Below are 19,556 nucleotides of genomic sequence, written 5' to 3'. Positions count from 1 at the left end.
GGCATGGCTGTGTTCCCATAAAGCTTTATTTACAAAAACAGGTGGCAGGCCATATTTGTCCTCTGTACAGACTCCCACTTTAGACACTTAAGTCGTCCCTGAATGGAGACTTTAGATTCTATTCAGTTTTAAGGTATGAAATATGGCATTATTATAATAAACAATAACTTCTCTTCCTAATGATTATGTCTACTCTCAGTTAGGACGGTCGTGCTTTAGAATATCAAAGAGATTTAGAAAATAAGCCATAGGGATAAGTGTGTTTTCTGTCTCAAAGGGATATAAAGAAGTCACTTACTTGACGGTTTGGAGGGTTTTCTTGGAATATGAAATCTGAGATTTGGGCAGGATGTTAAGGGTTTGTTTTGTTAAATGGACAGAAATACAGACTTTTTTGTTTTTCTGTAATCTCTATAGGAAAGGTTTGTGAGTCAAAGGAAAAGTTATTTGTAATTATCCTTGTCATTACACTAAGAATTTTTCTGCTAGGAATGTTGTTTGCATGGGCTTGGATTTTTTATGTCTTACTTTTCAATCTAATAATGTGTTCTTGTTTTTAAATTAAACTTCTCAGCAAGCCTTTTTTTGAGCAGCTGACTGTTGGTTAGTTCATATTTATAGCTACGTCTGTTTCTGAGGAAATGACTAAAGTCTCTTGCATTCGATCAAAACTGTATAACAAAAGACATCTTTGACTTACTTAAACAAGGCTCGTGATGGAAACTCAAAAAATCTAATGGTACATGTTTATAAATGTTTTATTTTAGTCCTGGTCGGGCCAAATAATCAGAGCTCTGTGCTGAGGGCGAGATTGAATATACTCAGGGCCTCTTAGTTAAAAGGAATTTCTCTGGAGCAAGTTCAGGCAATGCTTTCTTATAATTCTCTTTAATTTTTTTTTTTTTAATTTTACGTGTTATTTTGAATTGAGTCTTACATAATGTAGGTATATTTTCTTCTTCTTTACACTATTCCACTGCTTTTCTCCTTCCTCATTCCCATCTGAGAGGCCCTGACCGATGTGAAGTATCTGAACCTTGTCCATGCAATTTCTAGCGAGGAGGCTGATGGGGATTGGGACAGGGTCTGGGGAAGTGAGTGACACACAGAAACCACTCTGTCTTGCTCCCTGCTGGAGCTCCCCATTCCCCCACCTCTGGAATATCCACAGGATCTCCCCGCCTTAGTCTTGTCCCCTCACTGTTGGTTCAGTCCTCGTGGCGGTGTAGGTGTCCTTCCTTCTGCTGTTTGTTCCAGGGCGGGAGATGAAGGCACTGGCTAGGCAGGAAGAGAAGACCTGGCTCCTGCCTGCTCCGGCCCAGGCTGACCTGTGCTCTGGGACCCAGGCTGGAACTCACATTTTCCCATAAAGGCCCTGCTAGAGATGGTGGTTGGATTTTGGGGTGATTATTGTTGTAGATCAGCTATGTTATGAACTCATTGGATTTTCTGTACTAGCTTTTAATGTAGTCATCATTTAGTTTCAACCCTTTTATAAGCAGCTTAAGGAATTACTTCTCCAACTAATTTTTGGATCAAAGTAGAAAACAGATAAAGGTGAAATTGTTCTGCCCACTTTCACACATTGAGTCACTCTTGCCTCGGGGGTAGGGTTCCTAGACACTTATTTTGAAAACTGCTGATTAGTATAACTATTTACTTTTGGAGCATATGCTAGTCTTAAAATTGAGTTTGCCTATGTGTGCATCATTAATTGCTTAAAATCTACCTGGATTGGTGTGTATATATATGGGTCACATATGAAACCATCTTTAGGGGAGGCTGAATGGAGAGGTGCTTACCTGAGTTGAGAAATTCCTTCAAGACAACCTCTATCCCCTATTCATGCCTGAAATTCCGTGGTCACTAATGCATTTTATTTCATTGTTAAGCACCTGCCTCTTCTGAAGCTCTTTTTTAAATGGAAATGCCCTCAGGAAAGATATCCATTAAGTTGTTGGAATCTTAGAGCTGATCCTCTTGCTTTCCTACTTAATTAAACATCTGGGGTCACTAACTCCTCAAAAGGGCAGATAGAAGGAAGCAGCTACACTCCTACTTCGTAATTTTGTCTGGGCCTGGTGCCGATTATATATACATTTGAAAAACACATGTGAGGTAACATGTCTACTATTTAACTTGGAAATGCTTTGCCTTCTCATTTGGATGGAGATAGTTATGAAGTATTTGTAGAGTGAGCCCCTCAAAAGGAACTTATACTATTCCTAAATATTCTTTCACTAAGAAAACTTTTTTATTACTGTAATGGTGAGAATATATATGCCCATATGTGTACTACTAGGATTTTTTCCTAGGTATGTGTTATACAAAAGAGATAAGGGAATCAATCAGAATTGCAAATCTAAAAAACAGTGTATATGTTTCCCCTATTGTCTGCATATTGTTCTCATTGGACAAGAAAATAATGAATTTTCTTATTTTTTTAAGCTTAACAACTAAATATTGTAAAACTGTGGTTCATTCACTTACTCAACAAATGTTCATAAAGTACCTAACCTGTGACGGATACTTTGCGCTGTAAAAAATAATGGTGGTGGTTTTGTGCAGAAACTCAGGCTTCAAGGGATATTACAGGTTGTTCAGCAACTGAAGGAGTAAGGAAGAAAGCGAGGGAGGGAGCACTGGCTGGAGGGGAGGGAGGAAGAGGAGGGAACGAGGGAAGGAGATACGGAAGGAAGTCAGTCACTTAAACCTCTTGGTCCTTAACACATTTTCCTGTTTATAATCACACACGTGTTATATGGTTTGATGTTCTTTGCTTCTACAGTAATTTACCCTCTATAGCTTTTATTTTTTTCTGGTGTGCTATTATTTGAAATCAGTTTTAATTTATCTTTTTTATATTTGTTTCTTTTCAGTATAAAAGAACTTTATGGATCAGTTTGCTAAGGAATACATGCAAGGTTTGAAGAGCTGAAGAAAAAATCTGTATTAATCTTGTTTTCTTTAAATGTAAGTAAATTCACTCCTCTCCGTTGTTCATTCCTGACATCTTTAAAGCCTGCAATTACCTTTCCATATCCTCAGTGTGTCAATTTTTTCCCAGTAGTAAAGTTACTTGACTATGTCAGTCTACTCATTAAGTCTATGAGAATTTATGACCCACCCGCCTCTTTAAAAATTTTTTAATTCTAAAAGTAATATGACTAAGATAGGTGACTAGAATTTAGGCATGTTGTGGCAGTCAATGAGCAAATCTTTATTTCGCACCAAGAAAAAAAACACACAGAAAAGCACATAAAAAGCACTGCTCTTTTCTCAAATCCTTTATTGATCTTTGTCCCACAGCCCATTTCAGTGCCCCATCTAAACCACTGAGAATTGTTGGTTGACCCACTGATGACCCCATAGGCTTAGAAAAATGACGTATTTTCATCTAAGCTTATTTCATCCTTTCCTCTCTGTTTCTCTTGCTCAGTAATAATAACACTTAACTATTTATTGAATGTCTACTAAGGGAAAAGCACTGGACTAATTCAATTCATTTAATATTCATTCGAGAATACTTTTTCTGAGTGTTTACCATGTGCCAGGCACTGGTGTGACAATATTACCTTATACTATCCCTATGGCAACCTTGCAAAGTAGGAATTAATATTTTGGTGATCTAGATGGGGATATTGAGGTTGAGAGAGAGGTACGGAGCATGAAGACAATCACACAGTAACTGGCAGAAGCTTGTGTGTGAACACAGCACTGACCGACTTTTTCTGATTTGCCATTTCCTAAATATGTTTAAATGGTCTTCCTGTCACGGCTGTTGGTAGGAGACCGGAACCTTCTGGGTTGTGTTCTTAATAGGAATGTGATCCTAATCCTTCTAAACCTTGGCTGTAGTCACCACAAGGAAGGAAGTTAGAGAAACATCCTTCCACGTTTGAGAGGTCACTTTGGTACCTGGGTGGGGAGTTAAGAGATCTAATGTCCAGTTGCAGCCTTTCCATGGATTTCCTTTGTGTCTTTGAGATATTTAACCTTCACGGGAAACAGTTACTTTTATGCCCACTAAGGAGAGCAGACCAGATGTCCACCAGGGTCTCTTTCAGTCAGCTTTTTATTGAGGTATCCTATAGAGAGAGGAAAGTACACAAGTCATAAGTGGAGGCTTGATGGAATGATGGTCACAAAGTGGACACTCCTGTGTAACAGTGCCCAGATTAACAGAAAATTACCAGCACCCCAGAACCCTCCCCTGATGTTCCCAGGAATAACCAATTTCCTGATTTCCAATGCCTTTGATTAGTTTTACCTATTTTAAAAATTTATGTAAATGGAATCATACAGTATATATTCTTTTGTGTCTGGCCTATTTTGCTTATTGTGTTTGTGAAATTCATCCATGCTATTGCATGTAGTTTATTTTTTCATTTTCCTTGTTAGCGTGGTATTCACTTGTTTGTCTCTTTATGGTTGCTGGACGTTTCAGTAGTTTCCTGTTTGGATGTGTTACAAATAGTGCTCCAATGAATATTTTTGTGTGTATCTTTTGGTGATGATCATATTTTATTTGCTCAGGGACCACTCAGTAATTTAGATTCAGCAACTCTGTGAAGTGATGTTGAAATAAAGGTCTTTGAAGGCAGCCAAGTTGAATTTAGGTAGCCGGGTGATTTGTCGTTTTTAGTAAGATGTTCTAAGCATGCTGGTCAGTAACAGATGAAGACGTTTTCGTCGATTGCTCTCAGGGGTGTGGCCGGGTGGAAGCTCTCTCTAATACGCGTGTGATGTGGTAAGGCTTGCTCCCTTGGCAGAGAAGGGCCTTGGTTGGGTTCCAGAAGGGATTACAGAGAGGAAGAGAAAATACATCCAAAGAGAGGTTTGCCTGGGCTGCCCTAGAATGTCACCAGCCAGATCAAGAGCCTGGAAGAGTGACAACCCAGGGGAAGAAGAATCAGCTTATGAGACCTGAAGAGTCTAGAGAGATGAATAGAGAAATAAAAATTGACCTGAGCGACCAGACTTAGAGGAGCTCTCAAAGTGTTTTCTGAATAAATTTATTAGGTCTAACATTTTTTTTTAAGGAAGCTTTGAAAAACCAGTCCCTAGTGTATGAGTCTGGAGGCAAAAATGAACTTAATCAATAAAATTACCAAACTAGGAAAAAAAAATCTATTTTTCAAACAAATACGGAGTGTGGGCATGTGGGCTTTGCTGTGAGACCATTCTGCATTGATCACAGCTCCACCACCTTCTTTTCCCGTGATTCCTCTGGGTTAGTTTCTTCATCTGTAAAATGGGGATATTAATATGCCCACCTAATGGATTTGCTGTGACAATTTACTGCAATAGTGTCAGCACTGTGCTTCTGGTTGCATAGCACTGGCACCAAAAATAATAGCCATTGTTCTTATTATTTTTCTGATTTTATTATTCCTAATATTACCTGTTTGACTCTGTATCTGTTATTTTACAGGAGTTTTCAGATCATTTAGTTAAAAAAATACAAGACTAGTTTCTTTTTTAAGTATGGTGAACAATAACAAAAATATTTCCTTGCTTGCCTCACCTTAAACTGAAACTCAGAGGAAGCATGAAGGGAAACTTTTGTCCATGGCGTGTCCCTCCCCAGCGTGAGTCAGTGATGACACTCTTGGTTGTTGGAACTGCTTTCCTTGGTTAGTTCAAGAAGAGGCCAGTGGAGCTGAGATTAGCAGGAAAGTTGGGTTATTTTGCACAAAGAAAAACTATGATTTTACATATTACACTCTCAACTCTTGCCAGGCATTTTGCAAGCCAGCATCCTTATTTACCAGGGGGCTCTGGTGCGAGGCTGTGAGGATGAATGAGTACAGGCCACAGCCACTATAGGGTATCCATTCCTGCTGTCGGTGGTCGGTGATGTCTTTCCACCTGTTAGCGAATTCTGAACTAGCTATTGGGGCGCATGGTGTAGATTAAGCTTGATTTTGCCCTTGATGAGATTATGATCTAACAAATGAATAGCCTAGTGTTCTAGGAAGGAAACTTTTAGTGTGACTTGAGGCAAAGAGAACATTTGGCCCTAGACTGTGAAATTCTAATTCTGACGTCTCCACACCAACTAGCCGTGGAACGTCAGGTTTATCATTTATCTTGGGCCTCAGCTTCCTCATCTGTAAAATCAGGAAGTTAGTTTCCATTGGGACTTTGAGAGAGAGGAGGTTTCTCTGAATCCTCTAAGTATAATACCTAGTTTGGGGTTTGTTTGTATTTTTCTACATGCTAGGTTCTTTCCCAGATTCCTCCCAGGTCAAAAGTTCTTGTGAAAGCAGATTTTGGTACTTACGATAGTGGGGAAGGAGAAGTTTTAAGATATGACCTAAATTCACAAAAATAGTTAATGTCTACAGCAGGAAAAAACCAAATGACCAGACTGTTGTGACTGGTTTAAGGCTATGTGAGTGTGTACTAATTCATTTTCACACCTACGTTGACTTTAACCAGCTCTAAAACACTTGCTCTATTAGTTAAAGGATGTGTATATTTATGTCTAAACTACATAAATAAATATTGAAGACATTGTGTTGAAATATATGGCATAGCTGGATTATGAAAGCTGCTTTTGGCCTTATCTCCTGTCTCTATTTAAATTCTCAGTTCCCACATTACAGTCACACAGCTGGGAGTGTCCCAAATAAAATGCGAGTTTGTTTTGTTCCAGATGTTGAAGAAAATATTTATTACAAAGCAATATTTAAAAATTAGCATTGAAATTAAATTAAACATTGGCTTAAACTGAATTAATAAAATAAGAATAAATCCTACTAAATGGTGTTATCACTTAGTAATTACTTTAAGTTCTGACCTCTGTTCTCTTGTACTCAGGGGTATCTGCATGAAGCTGATGCAGGAGGATACAGAGGAAAGAATTAAAGTAAACTAAAAACTTTGGAATATTTGTACTTTCACTTATGTAGATGTTGTGATATTTGGCAAATAGAAGAAATATTTGCCTCAGAGTGTAGGCAACACCCTAGTCTCTCCAGTGTGTGTGATTCTTGAGATCATGGATGATGGTGGTGAAAGCTATCTGGTAATACTGCTTTTGAGGCTGAATGGACCCAGGCACAAGAATGAGGTGGGGCCTCTTGTCTGGCTTCATTCCTCCCTTCTCTTCATCAGGTGGTGGAAGGCCATGGGATGGGGCAGGCCGTTACTCAGGCTGCCTACATAATCACTCCACCTTGTCATGTAGTGGTTTCTAAGGAGGCAATTTGTAGCCGTGAGATATAATGTCATCCCCAAAGAAAAGCATACACCATAGCTCTGTCTCTTTGTACCCTTTTCTTCATATCCTTCTTAAAGTCTTTATCACTTCAATTGTTGTATGGAATTTGAAGTTTTCTATCTCCTGTCTTTTGTGGATCAAACATTCTTTATTCTAGGCATTTCATCTTAAACATTCTACTGCTTGGGGATGGCAATATTACTTGGACTCGTCTGTCACATAGGTGGTTTGTCTTGTGCGTCGTCACTTCCTTATAACTTGAGATAACACATGAACGAATTTCTTTTCTTCATGAAACTTACAAAAGATTTTCCTTCCCTTTTTTCTTTTCCTCTAGGAATCTCTCCCTCTTACCAAATATTGAGGATCACTTTTACGGTCAAAGGGAGATTTAGTTGGGCTTTTAGAACTATTCCGTCAAGCAGACGTTTCTTGTGTGTGTGAGAGTGTGGATGGAATTTCAGGGCTGCTCAAAGCTATTTGCTCAACTTGACAAAGCCATAGCAGTCTTCATTCTCGGTTGCTCTGTTTTTCCTTACCTCTTAGGAAACTGGCAGTCAGAGACTTTGATTTTTCTTTCTCCTTAGTATAGGTATGCAAGTGTGTAACTGTAGATGGAGAGAAAGGAAAAGTTTACACATTTAGCAAATAAATAATCAAAATATGAGGGGGCTGTGCGTATGAGCATGTGCTGGCTCTGTAACTGGACAGGTGATGTTTTTCTCCCAAGTTGCCATGCATTTATACATTTAATTAGGAGGACTTAGCATCTCTGATGGCTCTCAGGTATGTAGTCTCAGCAGGAAAGGAGAAAGAGGATCCAAGGGAATTTTGACTCAGTAGATCTGTGGTTTCATATTATCCTGTTTTTGAGAAAGCAGGGTTCTGGCACCAGAATTTCAATTAGCCAAGGCTCTCTATCACTTCGAGAGTGAATTGGGAGAAGGGATTTCCATAGTTCTTAAATCCATTATTTAGCAGCAGCTCAAGGCTTATGATGCTCAAGGCATCATAATCAAAGACATGAGGTTGGGTCCCCAGGCTGTGTTCTGTGTTCCTTGTATACCATAACGTTGTCCTCTCCTCAAATCACAGCCCAGAGCTGGTTCCACCAAGCAGAGACTTAACTGAGACGTGTGGCAATTTGCAGCCATTGTAGCAGGATTCCTTTAGTCTTTAGGCAAGAAATAATATATGCTCTCTCTTTAGAAATTATGGTAGTTTACAGAGCTTGAGATAGCCTTGACAGCTTCCTGTGACTGTTACCTTAGACTGAGGTATACTCCCTCACCAACGACGGACTCCTAAGTACCGTACAATAATTGTATTTGTCTTCTGTGTTTTAGTTTATGTTTCAAAGCACACGTTGTTGTTGTACCATCAGCTTTTCTTGTCGGTATGTTTGTTTTTACTTTATTCCTTTCCCTTTGTGGTGGTAATTATGTGTTCTGCTTTAGATACTTGTGCCATTTGATATCGTGATATTAAGAGGTTTTAGAAGAAAAGGTCATCAGCTGTCTTTCTGGGCTATTCTGGGCATTTTGTACTATGTTTATTTTGGATCCAGCTTTTCTTGCCCTTGATTTCTGGTTAGCTGGTGCTCCTCCTTGCCTTGGCATCTCATCTTGCTTGGAAGCTTCTCAACAGATCTGTTCTTGGAGGACTGTTTTGTTCAACAAAGACTATCTCACCTTGGGAGAGAGTCAAGCAGACAGGATGGAACTTTCCAGTAATGCCTCTGGTTCTGATGTGTGGAATTCCTGGAGCAGGAAAGCTGGCTGCTAATACGCTGATGTCTGTAAGTCCTTTCCTGCTTGGGGAGGTTAGCTTTTACAAAGGGAAACATGGATTCTGGGGCATTCTCAACAGTTTTGGATAATTTGGTGGGACTTAAATTATCTTACTGTTTATCACTTTTTAGAAATTAAAGAATGGATTATTTACCTAAAAAGTGGGCTTTTTGGTTCTTTAGGGTCTAAATTGGTCTGGCCTGAGATGTGGCATAGAACACCTGTTTTAGAGGGTTTTCACCCAGATTGGGCCTCCTGTGTTGTTGGAGTCGTCAAAAGACCAACTATCAAGCAGAAAATAAGTGGCCTTCAAGGAGTATCAGGCCTTCAAGCATAAGACTTCTCCCAAGAGAAAACGGTGGCACTCCAAGACACCTATTTATGTAGACCCATAGCACGCCCTGGCCTTTTGACCCCTTCTCCTTCCTCCTCTTGTTAGCCCCCAAACAGCAAGCATTTCTCTGTGACACTGCGTCTGAGTGATTCTAGAGGGACAGAAAATACCAACTAATTCTACCCAAGTGTTGCAGGATCCAGCAAGTGATTTCTGTTTCCTTGCTTTGTGGCCCTGCTGAAGCTTCAGAAAGTAGAGCTGAAAAAAAAAATCAGTGTGTTACAGCTGGTTCTTTGCACTCTCTACCTGATCTAATGCTGTCGATTCTTGTTAGTCACGGTAGTTAACATTCTATAAAGTCACCAGGAACACTGAGTTAGTGACTACTGAGCCATTGCACCTCAGGGAAGTACAGGTTTAGGTTCCTGTGAACCCCTGGTCACAACATTTTCTCAACTGATCAATGCATGACCTTGTTTTTATTTGAAGGCACTTTATTTAGCATTCGTTGTTGATTCGTTAGCATTGAACTCACCACCAACAGCACCATAACTCACGGCTGAACAAAGGTTATCTAACACATGCATTTTCTCCACAAGGCACATCACAGCCTTCTTGCACTTGGAACACTAGACAGCACTTCAGCCCTATGCTTGGGGGCCATTTTAAACATTGAAATCACCAACAAAAAGCACAAAAATGTGGCACAGAATAGACTGCGAAAAGGACACTTGTTTATAGTCTGAAAGCTGAGCTGAAACAAGAAGGCACAGCATCGCCTGTTTGACTGCAGCTGGGACCTTGCACACAGGTGACTCAGGGTTTTTGCTGCTCTGTGCTTGTCCATGAACGACCAGGAAAGCACCACTAATATTGATTTTGGAGTTATAAGTAAATTTTAGTGAGTGGGCAAATTCACAAATATCTACTGTGTATAAGCAAAGTAATCCCAATTATTGTGGCAGGACCCGCCCCCCCAACACACACACCCAGTCCAGCTCTATAGTTCATGTAGAAAACCAATCATTTAAGGTAAAAATGAGTTACACATTGGTATGGTGACCAATATCCAGATCACTTATGATTATTATTTTTTTTTAAGGAAGATTAGCCCTGAGCTGACATCCACCACCAATCCTCCTCTTTTTGCTGAGGAAGATTGGCCCTGAACTAACATCTGTGCCCATCTTCCTCTACTTTATATGTGGAACACCTGCCACAGCACGGCTTGATAAGTGGTGCGTAGGTCTGTGCCGGGGATCCGAACCAGTGAACTCTGGGCTGCCGAAGCAGAGCATGCGAACTTAACTGCTACACCACCAGGCCGGCCCCCAGATCACATTTTTAAACAGCCTTATGTAAGATGAAGACCATCAAGGAGAACATGCCCACTTAGTAATTTCTGTTGTTGAACAAATGACAACACCTCTGCCGGGCTTTGAACATCTAGAGAATAGGAACAATGTCTTGTGTATTCCCATTTCCTTGGCATGAAGGGTAATAATGGCCAGCACATAGTGAGACCTCAGTGTGTGTGAACACTGAATAAACGAATGAAAGAAAGAGCAAGGAGACATCTGCTCAGTGCTACCCAACAGTCTGCTTCAGAGCACCTTGGGAGTCAGATGCAACTTTTCAGCTTGGATAATTTCCTGTCCACTGTGTTCATTAAATTGACTCATGTAAATGGTTACTGGTTGTCAGAAACAGTAGTGTCTTGGAGCTGGTCTAGCATGGAGGGTATTGCAGCTGGGCCTGAGGATGGAACAGGAGTACCACCAACCATATTGAGAAAACCACTCAAGGGCTAGCTCTGCATTTGCCTCCTCCTTCTATCTCACCATGGAGCCTGGCTGGCAGTTATTTTTTTTTTCTCTAATATTCCTTCTACCAACTTCTCTCCACTTCAGTCCCACTCATATGCTGTTATTAGAAACTTCTCTCTAGAACACGGACTTGATGATTTCAATCTCTTGATTCAAAAGCTCCATTCTCCCCATAAGATACAATTCAAAAGTCCTTAGCAATCTGGCTCCACCCCTCCCCTTCAGACTTTGCTCTCTTACCATTGCACTGAAATATGCCCTGTGCTCAAGCTATACTGGACTTTTCACTGTTTCCCAAGCATGCGTTTTAGGACTTCTGGCCTTTGCATAGGCTGTTCCCTCTGTCAGAGTTGTCTGCTCCTTCTCCCAGCTCTTCCTTTGAGCTCTAGCTTAGATTACAGCCTCTGTGCTGTGTCTGGCAGGATGCCCTTCTCCACACCCCCAGGTATGAGCTCTTCAAGGGAGAGATCCATAGCCTCATCTTTGTGCACAGCCTCTGGCATATTAATGTTCAGTAAACGTATTTGAGTGAGTGAATGAATCTAAACATTATCTGGAGGATTTGGAAATACAAAGGCTTTTAGAAAAATACTTTTAAATGAAAGAGAGAGGATAGAATATCGGTTTCTACTCAGACAAGTAGAAAGATATGACTGTTCTTTTGTTAACTTGCTTTGTCGTCGTACAAAACTGGGCTTTTCCACTCCGGAAACATCTACACTATGGCATGCTCCCTGGCCCCTGATATAAACATCAGGGAGTAGACTTAATTAAAGTAGAAGCTGGTTAAATTTTATATGAGAGGAAATGACACTCAATTTCAGATATTATCTGTTTCAATTATTTCCTGCAGATTAACCATTCATTTCACCAAGTATTTATCGTGGAGCTGCTATGGACAAGAACTGGGCCAGGGCTTTGGGGCATGAAACGATAAGCAGAACACAAGGCACTTTTGTCCAGTGGCAGAGGAAGACATGGGAGCACATTTCTGTAAAACAGGATGAAATGTGCGCTCACTGCAGGTAGTGTTATGGTAGCACAAGGGGAGGTGAGATTATTTCCAGCTTTCTCAGTTCCATAGAATAGTTCAAATTTCACCTGAGCCTGGAAGGGCACATTTGGGAGTAGGTAGGTCACAGGGCAGACTGAAGGAGTAGCATGGTTAGGGCAGTTCCAAGGAGAGGGAACAGTATAGGCAAAGGCACTGAGGCAGGAAAGTACAGGAAGCAACAACAGGGGACAAGTACTACAAGGAGCATTAAGGGGCAGGGTGGAGCATTGTAAAAGACTGGAAAAGGACACGAGGATCCGATTATAAAGAGATTTAATGCCACTTTGCTTGGACTTAATTCTGTAGTCACCAGGAGCCATGTGGCTTCTAATTTTTTTTTTTATTTTTAAAATTTCTTTTTAAAAGATTGGCCTTGAGCTACATCTGTTGCCAATCTCTTCTTTTTCTTCTTCTTCTTCTTCTCCCCAAAGCCCCCCAGTGTATAGTTGTATATTTTAGTTGTGGGTCCTGGTTGTGCTATTTGGGACACCGCCTCAGCATGGTCTGATGAGCGGTGCTGTGTCCACGTTCAGGATCTGAACCAGCGAAAGCCCAGGCTGCCAAAGTGGAGTGCGCGATCTTGACCATTTAGCCAGGGGGCCGGCCCCCACATGTGGCTCTTTAAAACGAAGGAAGTACATGACAGCAACTAGTAACAGCTAAAACTTGTAAGCATTTGCTATGTGCCAGGCGCTTTTGCTAACTCCTCACCAGTACGACACTTTGAGGTTAGTACTATTAGTATCGCATTTTATAGATAAAATGCAAAGCCCAGAGAAGTTAAGTAACTTCCTCAGGACCTACAGCAAATAAGTGGTGAATCTAAGATTTGAAGCCAGGAAGTCTTATTTAAGAACTTGGGTTTTGAGCCTGGGATTGAAGAGTAGAATTCAGGGAGTCTCTGAACTTTCTGAACTATCTGCAAAGTGTTTAGTGTATATGAGTGTGTACATTTGTTTAAGAGAAAATCCATAGCTTTCATCATATAAGAGGTTGCACCAAAAAAGGTTAATAAAGACTATAGTAGCACCCTCTCTTGCTCTCAAAAGTCCTCCAGGATTTCAGTGCATCGTCTGGTGACTTTATGCTTATGCTGCTTCTTAGGTTGGAAGAAGCAGAACAATATAGCATCGCTCAAAATAAAAGGAAATGTCAAAACAATTTGCAGGAATTATTAGTATTATAAGTGGCAGGCTGTTCCTAGTTTGTGAGAAACGGAGAAGATGTCCAAGAAGTTCTTTTGAAGGGAAACATGAGATATCCAGGCCCTGAACTTGTGACAATTTGATCATAGAGAGCCTAGCTCTCCACTGGGCAAAAATTATGCTTTTAAAGTTCAAGAAAAGCTAAATAAACTTCTGAAATCTGAAATGTTTTTGAAAAATACCTAGATGCTAATCTGCTTTCAACTGGGTCAGCTTGTCTTTTTATGGTCAGAGGGACTTATGGGTTGAATATTTGTTAACCCATGAGACTAAAAATTCCTTGCAGCCAGTGGTGAATCCAAAGGGATCCATTCATGAATGAATGAATCCAGATTAAAGAATTGCCCAGCTTATATCACTTGAGAAATCACTTTAATACCTAAGTTTTGTTTAGAGTAAAAGTTTTAATGAGTTAAATATGTACATCTTTACAATATTACTATCACACAAGTATAGCAAATGTAATACTTTGTTTTAATAGCAGAGATCTGAATTCCCTCCTTACTGCAGTTTTTCTTAATATTTTTCCCACTTTATTTTCTCATTTTCTCTTTATTTATTTTTCCTGGACCATTTGGAAGTATCTAATATACAGTTGTATATTCAGATTTCTCCAACTGTTAAAAAATACCTTTTATCTTGGTTTTATAGATTTGATCAAAGATTCAATCAAGGATTATAAATAGCAGTTGGTTGCCAAGTCTCCCTGGTCTCTTTTCTGAACTGTCTTGTCTCCCCGCCTTTTTGGTTTTTCTTATTTTGTATTTCATGACTTTAACATGTTTGAAAAGTTTAAGATAGTTGTCTAGAAGTATGTCTTTCAATCTTAGTTCATCTGACTGTTGGTTTCCTAATGATTAGATTCAAGTTAAACATTACTAGCAAGAGTACACTACATTCGTCTCTTGAGAAGGTACATGATGGTGGTTAGGCTGAGTATAATTGCTTGATTAAGCTGGTGTTCATTAGACCTCTCCATGGTAAAGGTACCTAATCCTCTTGATAACCAATATGTAATCTGTGGGGTAATTCTTGGAGACCGCATGCATATCCTGTTCCCCAACAGTCAGTCATTCACCTGATGGTTTTAGCAATTATTTTTGATCCTTATGTAAATTAGTTACTATGTTGGTGGTTGCAATATGGTACTAACTGAATTTTCGAAGTTTCTTTACTGGAGAAAAATTCTTTTCATCCCATTGCTGTTTGGGGAAAATCTAGGCCCCAAAGACAGATGGCAGAGGAGTTGATGAAAGTGAAACTCAAAAACAGCTATCCAGACATACATTAATATTTAAAATGTTTGGAGTGTTTTCTTTTCTTTTGTGAGTTGGGTATGCAGGAAAGTTCGAGAGAGAGAGAGATCTTTTAGTTTTGGGGATTTGCACCTAAAATAATATATCTTGATTAATGCAGGTGAGGAAAAACAAAGTAAACTGCCATTCTGATTTCCTTCTAGACTAAGAGAATTCAATAATAATGAGATGAATTTTTATTCAGCAGTCACAACCTAAAAAGATACTTGATGTTTGCCCTCCCATTTGAAAGTGCCTCAGAAATAGTTCTTTATAAAACATGTTAGATTGAAATCGAATGGGCAGCAAAGCCATGGAATTCCTCTGCAAGGTGGGATAGTAAACAGAAATTGTTTAGTAAGGGGATTTCTTGATCCAGGCTTATAATCCTTTTGGGAATTTATCCTAAGGCTTTTGTACCTACCCTGCTCATGCCTGACTCACTCAGCACCTCAGTGTTATCTGATGAGCATCTTATTTCACTTTTGAAAGCAGTGTTGTTCTCTTTGTTGTGGTATTAGGGGGTAGCAGGAAAACCTTCACTCTAGGCACTGCAATCTAAAACCCACCCATCCATCTTGGAATTAGAGAGTACCCTGCATACAATATCAGTTCTCCCACTTGCAGTTCATAATGAAAAGACTTATTTTTGAGGCACTTAACGATCCCTCCTACCTAAACAAAATTGTTCTTAAATAATTGGGGTAAGAACCTTATGGGCACTCTCTATGAATTTATTGATAATTTGCTTCATTTTTCTTTTCATTGTTTTTGTGAGAGGATTTTGGACACTGTTTTTGCAACCAGGTAAACCTGGACCCATGCATCCTCTTGAGCCGTGAATTTTCACATGATATTGTTTAAGTCTGGAAAAATAATTTGCCCCTGTTTTGCTGGTATGCTTTGATCACACGGTTTTTCCTTTCCTTGGGTCCTGCTGAGTAAGAAATTGGCATGGCATGGGGTGGTCTATAAAATTTACATTAGCCTGTCCCGATTCTGTGTTTGGAGAGAGCTGAATGCTCCGTACGTTTGCTTGATAATTTCTCACACTACATGCTGGTTTATGTTACGGCATCGTTATAGATTCTAGAATAGGAATGTTTAAGGCAATACCTTGCTAATTCAATCAAGCTGAGCTTTTTGAGTTTCAAGGTTGAGCAATTTACTTGAAGGAATGATTTTAGTTTTGAGTCTTGAGACAATGGATCCCAAAACTTACTGGTTAATTAGACTAACATGTGCCTGGCAAGTGCAATAATCTGCTAGAGTCTTGAGGTTACAGCAAAGCTAGTGTCTTTTTTTTGCTAGGAAAGATTCACTCTGAGCTAATATCTGTTGCCAATCTTCCTCTTTTTTTTTTTTTCTCCCGAAAGCCCTAGTACGTAGTTGTACATTCTAGTGGTAAGTCCTTCTAGTTCTTCTCTGTGAGCTGCCGCCATGGCATGGCTATCGATAGATGAGTGGTGTGGTTCCATGCCCAGGAACTGAACCCGGGCCACTGAAGCAGAGTGCACTGAACTTTAATCACTAGGCCATCAGGGCTGGCTCAAAGCTAGTGGATTTGGTGGGGGGAGGAGGGGAGGCTTTGGTGAGGAAGATTAACCCCTGAGCTAATATCTGTACCAGTCTTCCTCTGTTTTGTATGTGTGATGCCACCTCAGCATGGATTGATGAGTGGTGTGTAGGTCTGTTCCCGGGATCCAAACCTGTGAATCCCGGGCTGCCAAAGCGGAGCACGTGAACTCAACCACTATGCCACCAGGCCGACCCCAAAGCTAGTGTTTTTTAATGACCACTTCCAGTTTGCTCTCAGCCCTTTTGTTGTGTAGGGGTCTTCCTTCAGTCCTAACCCCATGTATATGACACAAAACAGAGAACTTGTCATAGTTTGGCAGGCAGCTAATAGTGTCATAGCATATTTGACACTGCGGTGAATGAGGGGGTACTGAAATAGTTCCTATCTTTAAACACTTTGACTCACTTTCTGAGATGTAGTGTGACAACCCCAAAGAATATTTAGAATTCTAATTCTGTACAAAGAAATACAAATACTCTTTACAAATATTTATTGCAAAGGCTTATAACATACCTTGCTTGAATCTTAGAGGTAAGTTCATACCTGTTAAGCAGGTTTAATCACTGCTGAAAAATAAACACAAATGTGTCAGAAATCTTACTAGTGAACAGGGCGTTTTATTCATTGTGGGCAATCTCTTAAAGTAGTTCATTTTGGTTGACTTTTTTTTGGAGCTTGACTTAATTATTAGAGAAAGAATTAAAACAACAACAAAACTCTGGATACAACCACCATGATGATAGAAGATGTCATCGTTCTTTTAGTCATATCATAGCATCTAGTCTAAAGCAACAATAAGTCTCCATGTATATTTGTTGAATTAAATTTTCAGATTAGTTGCTAAATTCCTCTGGTCTTAGGTTTCTCCGTCTGTGGGTCGCCACCTCACTTGACCTTTTACAGATTATCGTTTTCTCTTCTTCCTACCCCCTGCCACCTTTCCTGCTCTTAACTGTGCTGGCCAGTTTTGATTTAAAGAATAACAACTCTAAGTTGTTGTATTTCACTTTTTAAAAAGTTATATAGGAAAAAGTTCAGCGAAATACAATATATTCAAAGCATTAAAAAAATTATATAAAGGGGCCATCCTGGTAGCGTAGTGGTTAAGTGCGCACGTTCCACCTCAACGGCCCGGGGTTCTCCGGTTTGGATCACAGGTGTAGACCTACACATGCCTCATCAAGCCATGCTGTGGCAGGCATCTCACATATAAAATAGAGGAGGATGAGCACAGAGGTTAGCTCCGGGCCAGTCTTCTTCAGCAAAAAGAGGAGGATTGGTGGCAGATGTTAGCTCAGGGCTGATCTTCTTTTTCAAAAAAATTTATATAGAGACAGAGAGAGACCACTCTGTACCAGACAGTGTGTTAGGATCTTGCAGTAAAGAGAAACTAAGATCTGGTGCTTGCCCTCAAGAGATCAGAGCCTATAGGTAAAAGAGTCATATAAAGAGAGCTGAAAAGTACAAGTCATGGTGTGAGGGTAGCAAGATGGGGGCTGGGAGACAGCTTAAGAAAGGGCATGGTCAGCTTTACCCTGATGGGTCAATCTTGGCCTCATAGTAACCCTAGAGTGGGGTCTTTAAGGACGAGTTCCCCAGGCAGTAGGGGAGCACTTGAGAAGGCAATGGGGTAAATTCTCCAGGGAATGGAGAAAGTAATCCCTGTGTTTTGTGTGTTGGCCCTTATGAGAAGCAAGAGTGTCCTGCTGGGGAATTTGGTGACTGTAGATTCAAAGAAGATCTGGGAGAAGAAAAGGGCAGGGCGTTGTGAATGCTGCTAGATGTGGTGGATATGCTGCAGTTTAGGAAGGAGGTGCACAGGTTGGATCTGGAAGGAAGTAAATGAAGGTTGTGGAACAGGTGCCGTAACAGGACTCAGAGTCTTGGTGAAGTCAAAGAGCAAGTGAAGGTGGAGGAAGGCTTCCAAGTGAGCTAGTCGAATGCGAAGATGTTCTCAGAGAGGTGGATAAGTAAGAGTCTGGCTGAGAGGAGACTCAGGGCATGACCATGAGCATATATGGCTGGAAGAGCCCTATTCTTTGGTTTCTTCCCTCCCATTTTACTGTCTTTCCCTGGGCACTGTCTCTCACATATAACCAGCCAAGATCATACACTATAACTCCACACCAATTTACCCAGGAACTTAATGTCCTCCACCTTAGACTAACCACATTTGTAACTCAAGCAACTTCATATACAAAAGCTTTTAAATTCAACCCCCCCTTGTTGAACTGATTGTTCTTCAGTACCCAATATGTACCTTGTACAGACCATTATCATCCACTACTCTTTATAGTCATATGTTTACCTGGCTTTATCGCTTAAGTAATAAGCCACCAGAGCCCAAAGTCGAGTTTGTTTTTTTGGTGAGCTGGAAAAGTATCTGGCACTGCTTTGTACTAAATATTTGTAGAAGGAAGGAAGAAGGAGAGGAAGGAAGGGGGCAAAGGAATTGAAGTTGAGGAAAGGAAGGAATTTGAGACTAAAGAATCCTGTGCTTTAGCACATGATCTCTGCAGGTCATATAGTTTGGGAGCAAAGGCTGAAGACGGAGGGCTCTTGAGTACCTGTAGGTGAATAAGGAGGGTGGGAGAGGTGAGTTGATAACAATAACAGGGACAGGTCAGGGACAGAAAAGTGAATACAGCCTTCCTCAAAGAAGTAGACATTTAGAGGAAAGTGGAATGACAGTTACAAAGGAATTTCAGAGGGCACAGCGGGGAGTGGGCTGGGAGAGGACTTAATTGAGTCAAGAGCTGCTGAAACCCATAACTTTTGGTAAATATTGCTTCTGTGAGGGAAATATTTCAATGAGAATTGACTCGTAAACTGTCACTCTTAGATGGCCCTTGGGTCAAGGCTTCTGGAGAGGATGAATAGTAGCAACAAGAACAATAATAATATCATCAAGTGCTTGTGTTATCTCATTAATTCTCACAGCAACCCTATCGTTATATATTATCTTCCCCATCTTACAAAAGAGGAAAGTTAGCCTTCGACTGGTTAAGTAGCCTTCCCAGTGCTCACATTGCTCCTTAGTGGGCCGCTTATTCTACCCAAGGCAACACATGCTAGAACCAGTCAGGTCCCCTAGGAACATCAGACCCACCGTCTGAACTGAAACAGTACCCATTGAATTAGCTTCCTGACTGATTTGTTACCCGCTGCCACTGCTCGAGCCCTGGAAGTTCAACCAGAACCATATTGCCACCTTGGCAATCTGATAGGTTGTACTGCTACTTTCT

General features: G+C 40.4%; 1 protein-coding gene across 9 annotated transcripts in view; it reads left to right on the top strand.

Annotated features, from left to right (window-relative positions):
• PPFIBP1 (PPFIA binding protein 1) overlaps positions 1–19,556 on the top strand; it is a 168,659-nt gene that overhangs the window by 49,341 nt on the left and 99,762 nt on the right. For all 9 annotated transcript variants that reach the window (XM_046657117.1, XM_046657176.1, XM_046657168.1 and 6 more), the window contains one exon: positions 2,880–2,973. The gene's annotated coding sequence lies outside the window, so the exon portion shown is untranslated. The remainder of the gene's footprint in view (positions 1–2,879; positions 2,974–19,556) is intronic.

Source organism: Equus quagga, chromosome 1 (assembly GCF_021613505.1).
Source record: "Equus quagga isolate Etosha38 chromosome 1, UCLA_HA_Equagga_1.0, whole genome shotgun sequence".
Lineage (NCBI taxonomy): Eukaryota > Metazoa > Chordata > Mammalia > Perissodactyla > Equidae > Equus > Equus quagga.
This window is presented reverse-complemented; position numbering and strand designations above follow the sequence as displayed.